Consider the following 10136-nt stretch of genomic DNA (forward strand, 5'->3'; position numbering starts at 1 on the left):
CACTTCATATTTGATGAGCGTGCCTTTCTAAGATGGGAAAGAGAAGCCTATTCTAATTTGTCAAATCACCTAGGCAATCTGCTGTTCTATGTGAGGCTAAAGTGCTATAGTCAGTTGTGCTATTGTAGAGGAGTTAGGATGGTATAATTTTATTAATTCCTGGTGTCTCTCACTTGTTTTTATTGAGAACCTACTGTGTGCCTCATCTTGTCCTAGGGATACCTGTGGGAATTAGCATTATTCAGAAGACACTGGCTGCAGTGACCACCTTTGCTGAGAGCTTAACCTAGTGTAGGTTTCAGAGAAGAATCCCTGGATGCTGTGACATTTAAGCATGCTGCCAAAGACAAAGATGCACAGAGTCAGACATTTCTGATAGACAGACATCTTTTCCAACAGCTGCTTTAGGAATTTATGTTTTATTTCCCGAGGGAAACATTTTCTGAGCAATAAATTCTCTTAAATCATCTTAGCACCTTTTTTGCCTCTGGCCTACAGGAACTGATAAATGCTTACTGTTCGCCCAGGGTCATTCAGGCTTAGCTAATATCTTAGCCACGTAGTCATTTGGTCCTAAACACTAACATTATATAAGAATTTTATCAAACTGGGCTTGGTGTTACAGATCTGTAACCACAGATACTTGGGAACCTGTGGCATCAGGATCAAAAATTCAAGTCCAGTCTAGGCCACAGAGTGAATTAAAAGCTAGGAAACTTCGAAGGCCATGTATTAAAATAAAATGTTAAGAGAGCTGGAGTATAGCCCAGTGGTAGCACACTAAACCAGCATACAGGCTGAGGCTCTTGGGTCAGATTGCAGGACTTCCAAAAACCAATTTCATATTTAAATGCCTCCCCATGTTATAGATAAAATCTAAGCAGATTGTGATGGTCTGTATATGCTTGGCCCAGGGAGTGACACTACTAGAAGGCGTGGACTTGCTGAAGTAGGTGTGTCACTGTGGGTGTGGGCTATAAAACCCTCAACCTAGCTGCCTGGAAGTCAGTATTCTGCTGGCAGCCTTCAGATGAAGATGTAGAACTCTCAGCCTCTCCTGCACCATGCTTGCCCGGATGCTGCCATGCTCCTTTCTTGATAATGGACTGAACCTCTGAATCTTTAAGCCAGCCCCAATTAAATGTTGTCCTTATAAGAGTTGCCTTGGTCATGGTGTCTGTTCACAGCAGTAAAACCCTGACTAAGATACAGATACACATAGTTTCCTAGATACAGTACTTCTTGTAACAAATACTGTATAATTTAAAAAGATTATATAAGAAATGACAGTGATAAACACACACATAAAGCCTACATTTTATCATTTTATGCTTTCAAAGCATTCGATTCAGTATCAATAATTACATGCATAGCCATAACCATCATCTAGTTCTGTTTCTTCTTAATGTTTCTTGTATTTTACATTTATTTATTTATTTATTTATTTATCTATTTATTTATTGAGGTAGGAAGGAGGGGTCAAAAGTCAATTTTCAAAAGTCACTTCTCTCCCCACCATGTGGGTTTCAGGCATGGAACTCATGACACCACACTTGCAGAAAGCACAGTTACCCAACAGCTCACCACCATTTCTCAGACTTTAAAATAAATTTCCCCAACTAGAAATTCTAACCATTAAAGTCTCTATTTCTTCTCTCTTTGGGACTTCTTAATATTATTTCCCATGGCTCTGTCTGTGGCAGAGATTCTGTGTTAGTATCATCCCTTTGTGTTTTATCTAGCAACAATGTTTTAAGATTCATCCTGTGGTAGCACATATTGTAACTTTCTGGTGTCTAACTGAATAATGTAGCACTGTATGGCTGTCACATCTTGTTTATCTCTATGTCTGATGACAACAGGTACTGTTCCCATCTTTCCTTTCCTGTGAATAATGTTACAAAAAGAAATGTCTAGGTTTCTCTGGTAGCTCTTGTTTGCAAGTCTTTGGTGCATTTCCCTAGGTGTAGAAATGCTGACAATTTGGTGACAAGATTATCTGGGGGACCTCTAGACTATTTTCTACAGCAGCTACGCCAATCAACATCTCAGCCAGTGATGACAAAAGTTTCAGCACCTCCATACCCTCACCAACAGGATGTAGCCATCCTAGGAGATGTGAGATGGCATGTCACCATGGCTGGGATTGTACCTCCTTAGTGACTTTAATCTCTTGTGGTTGTTAGCTATCCATTTAAATCTTTTACCCATTCTTTGGAGATCTATATAATAACAATTTTATTCATTTATTTATTTTTACTTTTTAAGCATATATTAATTTTATAATGTCATGGACTTTATTGTGACATTTTTCAATATATTATACATTGTATAACCAGATTTGAATTGTGTCATCTGTCTTTTTGTTATTAATTTGTAATATTTTATATATTCTGGGGATTAAATCCTTACCAAGCATATCGTTTGAAATATTTCTTCTCATTTCTGTTGTTTGCTTTTTCTTTTTCTGGAAACTATCTTATATTTTGTTAAGATGTACTTATTTTATTTAATGTATTAAAATGAGTATTTTACCTGCATGTATGTCTAGCCATCATAAGTACTCAGTGGCTAAAGAAGCCAGAAGAGGGTGTTGGGATGTTAGATCTCCTGGAATTGGTTTGAGGGATGGTTGTGAGGGCTATGTGGATGCTGTAAATTAAACTCAGGTCCTTTGCAAGAACAACCAATGTTTTTAACTGCTGAGCCACGAGTCAAGCCTCTGGAAAATATCTTTTGATGTATGAACAGTTTGAATATGGATGAAGCATTTCGTGATATTATACCTTGGGCATTTAGGGTCATATCTCAAGAGCCTCTTTCTAAATCCTGCTCATTTAACCTTACCCTTAGCAGGTATTTATTGGCTGCAGATGTGTCAGGCACTGAAGACAGAAAGGCAGAAAAGGGTTTTATCCATGTAAGAGTCCTCTTGTTAAAAACATCAAGTGAAGGGCGATGCCTGTCATGAAAAGCAAAGTCTCAGCATATAATGTGATAAAGAATTACTACGGAAAGAAAAAGGTGTCTTTCTTCAGAAAACCCCTTTGAGAAGCTGTGATTTCAACTGACAGCTGAGGGACAGCAAGAATCAAGTACTGTGGTAGGACCAACGATCGTGTCCCCATGTCTTTCACCCCTTCTGTATTTCATGATTAATCAGCAACGTGGAATGACTAAATAGCTGAACACCAGTGGGAGGAAATGGAGAAGTGGGGGGTGGAAGGGATATTATTTATATTTTATATGCGTCAAAGTTATGGACTCTTTAGCCACCATGAGAGGTCATCAAGTGACATATTAATTTGTCCATTATTCTGACAAGCTGGAATGTAGGCTCCCAGAGTTACTCAAGATCAATAAACACTATTCCTCAAGGGGTGAGGCAGCAGGCACCCAAACAGCTATTCTAGAAAGGAATGCAGGACATACATTCCTTTCCCCAGACCCAGGACTGGCTGCTGCAGAGGGATTTCTGGGTGGCGGAGAGAAAAGAAGAAGCCAATGTTCGGTCTTCAGTGGGACTTGCCTGATAAATACCAGAATGACAAATTGTCTTTCAGGATCTTTACTACTAGATGACAAGGCGCAGCAGTGGCTCTGAGTAGAAGTCACATTCCACGCTTGGGAGATGATGGGGGAACCAAGCCCAGTTCCCAGAATCCTTCTGGACCCCAGACCAAACTCTCCTTCTTGGGAAAACACATCCCATAGGCAAACACACCCCAAACACCAGGCATTCTCCCACAGAACAGCTCCCAGACTCTTGAGATTCTCAGCACAATCCCAGCTCCTAACAAACAAAGTGTAGAGAGGATCTTTCCCCTGGGGGAGCAGAACTCATGCTTGTTTCCCCAGGAGTTAGCCTTATTTGGCATGATGTTCTAATTTGAGCAGCTAGCACACACAACATGCCTGTTTGTGTGTTCAGTGAGTCTTCATCTCTCTGAGATTCTTCCCTTCAGCTTGCCCCAAGGAAGCAGTTAAAAGTTACATATTCCCTTCTTCAATCTGTAACCGTCAACGCTGAGAGTATTTTCCATAAGTGGGCTCCTGTTTTGGTGGAGATTGCTTGTTTGCTTGCTTGCTTGCTTGACTTATTGTTTCATTAGAAGTAGGGTTTTATTCTGCTGTCAAGGGTGGTCTGAAATTTACTTTGCAGCCAGACTGATCTTGGTATTTTGTTTTAATTTGTTTAAAATGTTGTGATTTACCCCTCCCCCCATCCTAGTGCTTACACATCTTTGAATATCCTTGCTTCTGTGGTATTATCCATCGTGCTTGGCATGGGTTGGAATGTGAATGATTATTCTGTGATAGAAATATGTGGTGAGGTTTGGAAGCTGGCCCTCGCTGCCTGTGCTTTCACAGAATTTGAAGCTGTTGATAGTGTTGGAATAAAATTAATGTTACAATCAATTCTTTGATAAATGGACTAAGTGACCATGCCAGGGGAAAGAAAGAGAACCGGAAAGGACGATTGCCAAGCACCAACTCGTGACATTTCAGGATTGAGGAATAAGAATAACAAGATAATTCACAGAACAATTATAAAATCTAAATGAGAAAGTTAATAAAGCAAATGTCACAACTTAAGTATGTTATAAATATGTACAAGTCATAAATGGAGGCTTGGTGAGATCAGAAAACCTTTCCTCAGAAAGGAACAAATGGAAGATTGTGTGTGTGTGTGTGTGTGTGTGTGTGTGTGTGTGTGTGTGTAGTAGTACATAATGCACAATGCAGGTATACTGTATTAAGAAACACATTTATACACATGTACATGATAAATACTTGAACATATAAATCTTCATTTTTATCCAAATCTGTCTGTCACTCATAGAAACAAGTGTTAAGGAAATAATTCAAATAGATAACAAACATTTCTTTCTGAATTAAAAATTACAATCTTTTTTTTTTTTACAAAAATTAAAAGTCATATAATTGTTAAACTTTCAGTGTGTTAACCTTAGGCAGGTGATACATTATACTTGTCTTAAGTCTTGTGCTAAAGTATACACACAACATATATATACATACCATACATACATATACATACATACATATATACATACAACACAGTCACGTTACATTTCAATCCCAGTTTAAAATTCAAAAATATGCATGATTTCAAGTAGGTAAAAGGTGAATGTCTTGGAGTAGCATTTCTTTGGCTTTAGCCCTGAAATTTATGAAGCTTGTATAAATCCAAATATAAGAAGGTTAAATTTCCATCTAAAATATCACAAATATGTTAGACACGAGCTAAGGAAGGGGAATGGAGGCTAGCAAGCACCACCCCGCCCAGGTGCTGTCCATTGTTTCCTTGTCTTTTCTGGAGTAAAGCCTGTGCTGACTGAAGCCACAGGGAGAAGATCAAACAGGCTTTTGAAGAGCAGACACCACTACTCTAGAAAAGAAGATGGCAATCACTCCCGTCAAAGCAAAAACTAGTCCTTGGGGGCTTGTGGAAACAATGCTTGCGGTCTGATGGTTTATTAGCGAAGTTTCTAGAGTTTTTGGATCTTATTAGGAAAGAGAATAGATGTGAGTTCAGCCACACACACACATCCTAAACAAACTGTGTTGTGTGTGTAAGACACTTCGGCCGCCCACGTGGCTTCTTTCTTTGGAAACTTATCACCAAAGAGCCGGGTGTTTATTACATGGGGGACTATGTATTAAAGGGAGCTGATATTAACGAGGTTTGTGTCAAAATAACTTCACAGCCTGTATTGATGGTGTCACCATGAGGCTGGCAGAACCGAGGCCAAATGCCCCTGGGTTTCTGGGAAGCATGTGATAATGTTTCTCTGATGGCCATGTGAGCAGGATTATGACATGGGAACTAGATGGTGGGAAGACTGGATACAATCCTAAGTGTCTGAGGAACTCCTTACAGCCACGCTTGATTAATGATGCCTTGTCAACTCAGTGGGAGGTCCCTAGCCACTGACATGGAGATCTTTCCCTGGGCCCTGTCTGTTTGTCATTTTTTTATCAATTCCTTAGGTTGAAAGTCTACGTATCACATCTTTAGCTGCCACAAAGTGGAGGGGTATTGTTGATGCGAAGCTGACAGAGCTAAGACCCAATGAGACAAACAGGCAGGAATGAACAATGGGCTGAAAACTAGAGATCTGTCTTTCATAGAGATCGAGGTAGGTTTCTCTCTTTCTCTCTCTCTCTCTCTCTCTCTCTCTCTGTGTGTGTGTGTGTGTGTGTGTGTGTGTGTGTATTGGGGGAGTGACACTGCTAATAACTACTTCCAATCATTGTAACATGGGAGATATGAGACTCATTCATTAAAAGCACAAGAACAAAAATTTGAGTTTTTTCAAAAACACTATTTCCACAATAAGCATGCACTTTTTGGGATAATGAAGGAAGACACTGAATTAAAAATCAGAGGGTACATATCGTAGGCTCTGACAGCCCTGTGTCCCTTGGCCTACAAAGACATTGAAGTGTTATGTCTAGATGCAAGCTCCTTATCTCAAGGGATTCACCAAAACACAAAGGAGGATTGACGAAACCTTGAAGAAAAGAAAACCAATATTAAACTAATTATATCGGTCTGAGAAAAGGTAAATATGACATCCCCTCTCCTTTAGGAGTCACATATACTGTAGACATATGTCAGATATGTACTTGATGACATAGAATCGGAAGCAAGGCTGTCTGGGGAACACAGGAGGCTGATGGGAGTTGGGGAGGGTAAGAGTTGTGGGGTTTGTGGGCATTGCACACAGCATATATTTACACGCACATGGAGATGCTCTTATAGCACCACGTGTAATTTTTTTAAAGGAGGAAAATAAAAAGAAAAGTTATAAAAGAAAAAAAAGTAGAGCTGAAAAGCTCTATGTATTCCCTAGCACTGAGCCATACTAGGATGCTGGTCTTTGTTGTCATAAACTCAAAGGCATAGCTACTGTATATGTCCATTTGTAAATGACAAGACTAAGGTTGAGCATTTAAGGAGCTTATCCCAAGTTGAATGTCAAGACAAGGTCCAAATGACTGTAGGACTTTAAGTTCTTAAATTCAAGATCCACCCTTCTTTCATAGACAGCCATCTAAATGTATTATAGAGATAGATATTGTCTCCATGTATTTCCAGCACCATGTATCTACCCTATGGAATATTTAACTATGAGCATCTTGAGAAATAAGAACTAAGATCTTTAGCACAATAGTATTATTATTGGACAACCTATTTTGTCTGCTCTAAGGAGAAGTGTGTAATGGGTCATAGCATAGAGGTCTGCGTATATACATTATGGGTTCCCATCCCCGGGAGCCGCTGAAACAGCACAGAAGGCCGTCCATCACATGTACATGGAAAAGATTCAGCTTAAAAACCTGTGCCATCCCTGACACAGTGAAAATTCCGAGTCCACAAATCAAGCCAACAAGAAACTCAAGTGCGTTGAGAAAGTGCTAAGCTGCCAGCTTCGCAGCTTACTCATTGCTGAGTCCTGCCGTTTAACTCCGTGTCACATTCCAGATTGCTGGATCCCATTTCTGGCTTTGTTACTTGCTAACTCTGTGATTCCCTGGATCAGATACCCAAACTCGACAGCACCATCTGTCCCGTGTGCGAAGGGGAGGATGGGAAGAGTGCCTTACTGATTGGCTGTGTAAGCATTAAATGAAGCACTCACAGAGACTACACGAAGCTCACCTCCAAGCCCACAACAAAATTCTAATAAACGTGAACCGCTATTAGAAACGCCATCATGGCGATACTTGTGATAAACTGAAACACCCTTTTCTCTCATTCTTCACTGTGTTGAACAGGAAATAAGGCTGTGCTCACTGAGGAAATCTGAGCCTCAGACGGGCCAAGATTTATGAGCTGTTGCCAATCATAAATTACTCTAGAATACAGGAATCCTCTAACAGAATGTCCAGCAGCTGTAGGGCAAAAAGACACAGATTTGAGTTCTACTTAACGTCACTTGGGTCAGGATACAAATCAAGGAGCAAAGTTTCCATTTTTCTTTAATTTTTTTTTTTTTTTGTCTTCTGATTGACCTTACTCTTCAATGCCATGTTACTCTTGGACCTTGAAACATGAGGTGTGATCATTTTAGTCAATCATATCTAACACGTATGCAAGGGGGTAACATGAAAACTGAGAGACTTCCTTCCTCATCCTCTACTGATCACTTCCCCCTCAAAAACCAACAACAACAACAACAACAGCATGCCTTTCTCCTCTTAGATAAAGGAACTTGGCTGAGAAGCCATATGTAAGTCTTCATGATGTTTTTATTTTCTGAACGACAGAAAGCATGGATTTAACTCTTTCGTATATTGAACACTTGTGTCAGGTGGTGTTACTTTACATGGCTAGATACTGAGATCAGCTACGTAACCTGGAGGTAGTAAGTAGCAGTTGTGGCTTGGACCTTGCTGTCTAAATGGGTTTGTTCTTTTTAAATCTTTCCTAGTTAATTTTAATTTATTTTTATTTTCCGTGCCTAATTGTTTGTCTTCATCCGTGTGGTGCCAAGAGAGAGAGTTGGGTCCCCCTGGAACTGGAATTATAGGGGATTGTGAGCCATCCAATGTAGGTGCTGGGGATCAAATTCAGGTCCTCTGCAAGAACCATTAAAGCCCTTAAGTGGTGAGCCTTCCCTTTAGCTACTAACTCAGTTGATTCTTATCCTTGAGACGACCTGGGCTAGTCTGAATTATGATATAAAGAATTGTGCAAGACACTACGAGATCAAAAATTGAGTGAATCTAGTTATCCAAACTCTTACATGGTAGAGAGAGCATGTCGTTAAGCTCTACCAGGAAACATATAACCCATGCCCACACCACTCAGGAATGAGTCACACCATTTGCTTTAACATGGGAGGCAAAGCAAGTGACACTCCTAGATCTTTTTTTAGAGGCAATTTACACATTTTGACATTTTGTGTCTAGAATTGGTTGATTTGATACATCTTCAATTTCTAGTGAGTTTAATCTTTTCTTCATATCAGATTATAGGGAGAGTTCAAAAACATTGCAAGGTAGGGAAAGAAATCTTTCTCATAATGCTTCTCTTTTAGGGGTTATCTATTTAATAAGAATCAGAGTCCCCAGCCCCTCCACCAGGCTTAACAAGTAGCAACCAGTTGGAAATCTTTTTTGATTTGATTAGTTAAATGGCAAAGGACATCACCATAGGGACAGACTTGACTCTATATTTCCATTTGGGAGAAGCTAAGCACTTGGCCTGTGCTGTAATCTGTGCTCACCCTACTTGGGTGCAGGAGATTAATGTATTATATACTCTTGAATCCGTTAAAGGATTCACAATTATTTTCTGAATCCTTCCCTTTCTGATAAGTAACTGCTTGGCTTTTCTTTTTTTAAAATATTCATAGCCCATGTGCAGGGCTGCGAAGACACAGTGAGTATAAGTCCTTGGCATGGCTCAGCAGCCTTCCAACGTAACACAGGGTAGCATGTGGTCAGCCCATATGGATGAGAGTCTCCCACCTGAGTCATGCCTTATACGGCTTCCTTAGGTAGGTGGAAGGAGATACTGATGTGAGCATCTTGGAGCATCCTGTCTCCAGCCACTGTTCTCTTTCTTTTGTCTCTTTGTGTTCTTCAGGATTCTAGCACAAGGCTGCTAGGTAAGGAAAATGGATTCCAAATCAGTGTTCCAGAGGGTTCTTGGGGGCATGGAGAACTTTTTAAGACTTCAACAGCTTAATGTTTTAGCTATTAAGGCAGTCTCTTACAATAACAACATTTCAGGTCATGGAGTGACTCGAGTTACATAGGTAAAGAGTTCAAGAGTACCCAGATTTGTTAAAAAACACAAACAAGCTGAGCTTGGCGTGCTCCCATTGGACCATCCACGAATTCTCTCCTCCCGGGTTTTCTGTTTACATTGTTTCTCTTATTCCTTAACCACAGTAAGGATAATGATATCTAACACTTTGTTTCCCTTGGAATTTGGATCTATGTATCTATTTTTTAACTAATTTATTTTTAACAAAGAAGAGGAGTTGTTGGCTAGAGAGAGATTTATAAAACTGCTTTTCATTTATGTTAAGAGAACACACTAGAATCAGACAGATACACACACACATATTCTCCCTCCCTCCCTCCCTCCCTCCCTCCCT

The sequence above is a fragment of the Grammomys surdaster genome, unplaced genomic scaffold (assembly GCF_004785775.1).
Source record: "Grammomys surdaster isolate TR1022 unplaced genomic scaffold, NIH_TR_1.0 187, whole genome shotgun sequence".
In the NCBI taxonomy this organism is placed as follows: Eukaryota; Metazoa; Chordata; class Mammalia; order Rodentia; family Muridae; genus Grammomys; species Grammomys surdaster.